Source organism: Protomyctophum parallelum, assembly GCF_964188405.1.
Source record: "Protomyctophum parallelum genome assembly, chromosome: 4".
NCBI lineage: Eukaryota > Metazoa > Chordata > Actinopteri > Myctophiformes > Myctophidae > Protomyctophum > Protomyctophum parallelum.
The window spans coordinates 31540107-31546493 of record NC_139700.1 but is presented as its reverse complement, the minus strand read 5'-3'; positions in this window follow the sequence as shown (position 1 = coordinate 31546493).

Below are 6387 nucleotides of genomic sequence, written 5' to 3'. Positions count from 1 at the left end.
GTCTAAAAATGGGATAAAAACGTCTAAAAATAGACGTCTAAAACACGTCTAAAAATAGACGTGTTTTAGACGTCTATTCTTTGACGTTTTTTATCCCATTTTTGACCATGGGCTATAGCCCATACCGTACGGCATACTATAGCACGCCGTTTTTCATAATTTTTGAGGATTTGAAAAAATCTAAAAAATCTAAAAACGATGGGCTATAACCCATATATATATTTTTTTTTTTCCCCATTTTTTTCAAATCCTCAAAAAATGATGAAAAACGGCGTGCTATAGTATGCCGTACAGTATGGGCTATTAGACGAGCGTCTAAAAATGGGATAAAAACGTCTAAAAATAGACGTCTAAAACACGTCTAAAAATAGACGTGTTTTAGACGTCTATTTTTTGACGTTTTTTATCCCATTTTTGACCATGGGCTATAGCCCATACCGTACGGCATACTATAGCACGCCGTTTTTCATCATTTTTGAGGATTTGAAAAAAAAAAAAAAAAATCAAAAAACGATGGGCTATAACCCATAGTTTTTTTTTCTTTTTTTTCAAATCCTCAAAATTAATGAAAAATGGCGTGCTATAGTATGCCGTACAGTATGGGCTATTAGACGAGCGTCTAAAAATGGGATAAAAACGTCTAAAAATAGACGTGTTTTAGACGTCTATTTTTTGAGGTTTTTTTATCCCATTTTTGACCATGGGCTATAGCCCATACCGTACGGCATACTATAGCACGCCGTTTTTCATCATTTTTGAGGATTTGAAAAAAATCTAAAAAATCAAAAAACGATGGGCTATAACCCATAGTTTTTTTTCCTTTTTTTTTTAAATCCTCAAAAATAATGAAAAATGGCGTGCTATAGTATGCCGTACAGTATGGGCTATTAGACGAGCGTCTAAGAATGGGATAAAAACGTCTAAAAATAGACGTCTAAAACACGTCTAAAAAATAGACGTGTTTTAGACGTCTATTTTTTGACGTTTTTTATCCCATTTTTGACCATGGGCTATAGCCCATACCGTACGGCATACTATAGCACGCCGTTTTTCATAATTTTTGAGGATTTGAAAAAATCTAAAAAATCTAAAAACGATGGGCTATAACCCATATATATATATACTTTTTTTTCCTTTTTTTTCAAATCCTCAAAAATGATGAGAAATGGCGTGCTATAGTATGCCGTACAGTATGGGCTATTAGACGAGCGTCTAAAAATGGGATAAAAACGTCTAAAAATAGACGTCTAAAACACGTCTAAAAATAGACGTGTTTTAGACGTCTATTCTTTGACGTTTTTTATCCCATTTTTGACCATGGGCTATAGCCCATACCGTACGGCATACTATAGCACGCCGTTTTTCATAATTTTTGAGGATTTGAAAAAATCTAAAAAATCTAAAAACGATGGGCTATAACCCATATATATATATTTTTTTTTCCCCATTTTTTTCAAATCCTCAAAAAATGATGAAAAACGGCGTGCTATAGTATGCCGTACAGTATGGGCTATTAGACGAGCGTCTAAAAATGGGATAAAAACGTCTAAAAATAGACGTCTAAAACACGTCTAAAAATAGACGTGTTTTAGACGTCTATTTTTTGACGTTTTTTATCCCATTTTTGACCATGGGCTATAGCCCATACCGTACGGCATACTATAGCACGCCGTTTTTCATCATTTTTGAGGATTTGAAAAAAATCTAAAAAAATCAAAAAACGATGGGCCCATAATTTTGTTATTTTTTCATTTTTTTCAAATCCTCAAAAATGATGAAAAACGGCGTGCTATAGTATGCCGTACGGTATGGGCTATTAGACGAGCGTCTAAAAATGGGATAAAAACGTCTAAAAATAGACGTCTAAAACACGTCTAAAAATAGACGTGTTTTAGACGTCTATTTTTAGACGTTTTTTTATCCCATTTTTGACCATGGGCTATAGCCCATCATTTTTGAGGATTTGAAAAAAATCTAAAAAATCTAAAAACGATGGGCTATAACCCATCGTATTTTTTTTTTTCCATTTTTTTCAAATCCTCAAAAATGATGAAAAATGGCGTGCTATAGTATGCCGTACAATATGGGCTATTAGACGAGCGTCTAAAAATGGGATAAACACGTCTAAAAATAGACGTGTTTTAGACGTCTATTTTTAGACGATTTTATCCCATTTTTGACCATGGGCTATAGCCCATACCGTACGGCATACTATAGCACGCCGTTTTTCATCATTTTTGAGGATTTGAAAAAAATCAAAAAAATCTAAAAACGATGGGCCCATAATTTTGTTATTTTTTCATTTTTTTCAAATCCTCAAAAATGATGAAAAACGGCGTGCTATAGTATGCCGTACGGTATGGGCTATTAGACGAGCGTCTAAAAATGGGATAAAAACGTCTAAAAATAGACGTCTAAAACACGTCTAAAAATAGACGTGTTTTAGACGTCTATTTTTAGACGTTTTTTATCCCATTTTTGACCATGGGCTATAGCCCATACCGTACGGCATACTATAGCACGCCGTTTTTCATCATTTTTGAGGATTTGAAAAAAATCTAAAAAATCTAAAAACGATGGGCTATAACCCATATATATATTATAATTTTTTTCCATTTTTTTCAAATCCTCAAAAATGATGAAAAACGGCGTGCTATAGTATGCCGTACAGTATGGGCTATTAGACGAGCGTCTAAAAATGGGATAAAAACGTCTAAAAATAGACGTCTAAAACACGTCTAAAAATAGACGTGTTTTAGACGTCTATTTTTTGACGTTTTTTATCCCATTTTTGACCATGGGCTATAGCCCATACCGTACGGCATACTATAGTACGCCGTTTTTCATCATTTTTGAGGATTTGAAAAAAATCAAAAAAAATCAAAAAACGATGGGCTATAACCCATAGTTTTTTTTCTTTTTTTTCAAATCCTCAAAATTAATGAAAAATGGCGTGCTATAGTATGCCGTACAGTATGGGCTATTAGACGAGCGTCTAAAAATGGGATAAAAACGTCTAAAAATAGACGTCTAAAACTAGACGTGTTTTAGACGTCTATTTGTTGACGTTTTTTATCCCATTTTTGACCATGGGCTATAGCCCATACCGTACGGCATACTATAGCACGCCGTTTTTCATCATTTTTGAGGATTTGAAAAAAATCTAAAAAATAAAAAAACGATGGGCCCATAATTTTGTTATTTTTTCATTTTTTTCAAATCCTCAAAAATGATGAAAAACGGCGTGCTATAGTATGCCGTACGGTATGGGCTATTAGACGAGCGTCTAAAAATGGGATAAAAACGTCTAAAAATAGACGTCTAAAACACGTCTAAAATTTTTTAGACGTCTATTTTTAGACGTTATTTTATCCCATTTTTGACCATGGGCTATAGCCCATCATTTTTGAGGATTTGAAAAAAATCTAAAAAATCTAAAAACGATGGGCTATAACCCATCGTTTTTTTTTTTTTTCATTTTTTTCAAATCCTCAAAAATGATGAAAAATGGCGTGCTATAGTATGCCGTACAGTATGGGCTATTAGACGAGCGTCTAAAAATGGGATAAACACGTCTAAAAATAGACGTGTTTTAGACGTCTAGTTTTAGACGTCTAGTTTTAGACGTCTATTTTTAGACGTTTTTTATCCCATTTTTGACCATGGGCTATAGCCCATACCGTACGGCATACTATAGCACGCCGTTTTTCATCATTTTTGAGGATTTGAAAAAAATCTAAAAAATCTAAAAACGATGGGCTATAACCCATACTTTTGTTATTTTTTAATTTTTTTCAAATCCTCAAAAATGATGAAAAACGGCGTGCTATAGTATGCCGTACAGTATGGGCTATTAGATGAGCGTCTAAAAATGGGATAAAAACGTCTAAAAATAGACGTATAAAACACGTCTAAAAATAGACGTGTTTTAGACGTCTATTTTTAGACGTTTTTTATCCCATTTTTGACCATGGGCTATAGCCCATACCGTACGGCATACTATAGCACGCCGTTTTTCATCATTTTTGAGGATTTGAAAAAAATCAAAAAACGATGGGCTATAACCCATCGTTTTATTTTCTTCATTTTTTTCAAATCCTCAAATCCTTTCAAATCCTAAAAAACGTCTAAAACACGTCTATTTTTAGACGTGTTTTAGACGTCTATTTTTAGACGTTTTTTTATCCCATTTTTAGACGTTTGTCTAATAGCCCATACCGTACGGCATACTATAGCACGCCGTTTTTCATCTTTTTTGAGCATTTGAAAAAAATGGGAAAAAAAACCAAAAAAACATGGGTTATAGCCCATCGTTTTTTGATTTTTTTGATTTTTTTTTATCCTTGTTTTTCATCATTTTTGACCATCCCACTGAGCAATAGCCGGCTATTAGACGTGCGTCTAAAAATGGGATAAAAAACGTCAAAAAATAGACGTCTAAAAAACGTCTAAAAATAGACGTCTAAAACACGTCTATTTTTAGACGTGTTTTAGACGTCTATTTTTAGAAATTTTTATCCCATTTTTAGACGCTCGTCTACTAGCCCATATCGTACGGCATACTATAGCATGCTGTTTATCATCATTTTTTACCATGGGCAGCCCATACCGTACGGCATACTAGGAGGATTTGAAAAAAATGAAAAAAACAAAAACATGGGTTATAGCCCATCGTTTTTTGATTTAAAAGAATAAATAATAATCCTTGTTTTTCATCATTTTTGACCATCCCACTGAGCAATAGACGTGCGTCTAAAAATGGGATAAAAAACAATATAATATAAATAGATGTCTAAAAAACGTCTACTTTTAGACGTTTTTATCCCATTTGTAGACGCTCGTTTACTAGCCCATATCGTACGGCATACTATAGCACGATGTTTTTCATCATTTTTGAGGATTTGAAATAAATGGAAAAAAAAAAAACATGGGTTATAGCCCATCGTTTTTTGATTTTTTGAATCCTTGTTTTTCATCATTTTTGACTATCCCACTGAGCAATAGCCGGCTATTAGACCTGCTAATAAAAATGGGATAAAACACAAACAATAGACGTCTATTTTTAGATGTTTTTTTATCCCATTTTTAGACGCACGTCTATTAGCCAGCTATTGCTCAGTGGGATGGTCAAAAATGATGAAAAACGAGGATTTAAAAAAAAAATCAAAAAACGATAACCCATCGTTTTTTTTCAAATCCTCAAAAATGATGAAAAACGGGCTAAATATGGGCTATTAGACGAGTTTCTAAGAATGGGATAAAAAACGTCTAAAAATAGACGTCTAAAAATAGACGTGTTTTAGACGTCTATTTTTTAAATGATGAAAAACGCCGTGCTATAGTATGCCGTACGGTATGGGCTATAGCCCATGGTCAAAAATGATGAAAAACGAGGATTAAAAAAAAATTCAAAAATTCAAAAAACGATGGGCCCATGGTTTTTTTTTTCAAATCCTCAAAAATGATGAAATACGTTGTGCTATAGTATGCCGCACGATATGGGCTAGTAGACGAGCGTCTAAAAATGGGATAAAAACGTCTAAAAGTAGACGTCTAAAACACGTCTAAAAATAGACGCGTTTTAGACGTCTATTTATATTATATTGTTTTTTATCCCATTTTTAGACGCACGTCTAATAGCCGGCTATTGCTCAGTGGGATGGTCAAAAATGATGAAAAACGAGGATTAAAATAAAATCATAAAATCAAAAAAACGATGGGCTATAACCCATCGTTTTTTTTTTCATTCTTTTCAAATCCTCAAAAATTATGAAAAACGGCGTGCTACAGTATGCCGTACGATATGGGCTATTAGAAGAGCGTCTAAAAATGGGATAAAAAACGTCTAAAAATAGACGTCTAAAACACGTCTAAAAAAAGACGTGTTTTAGATGTCTCAAAAAATCTAAAAACGATGGGCTATAAGTTATAACCCATCGTTTTTATTATACTTTTTTCAAATCCTCAAAAATAATGAAAAACGGCGTGCTATAGTATGCCGTACGATATGGGCTATAGCCCATGGTCAAAAATTCAAAAAACGATGGGCTATAACCCATCGTGTTTTAGACGTCTATTTCTAGACGTTTTTCGACGTCTATTTTTCGACGTTTCTTATCCCATTTTTAAACGCACGTCTAATAGCCGGCTATTGCTCAGTGGGATGGTCAAAAATGATGAAAAACGAGGATTAAAAAAAAAAAAAAAAAAACGATGGGCTATAACCCATCGTTTTTATGAAGATATGAAGATAGGTTGAAAAGTGGTGAAGTGGTCCTTTAAAGTGAAACCTGAAAGTGAAACCTATCGTCAAAAAATCACTTTCACCTAGAAACTCCATTCACACTTCTTATTATTCAGCTTACTGTGGAGACACATGCTGGAACT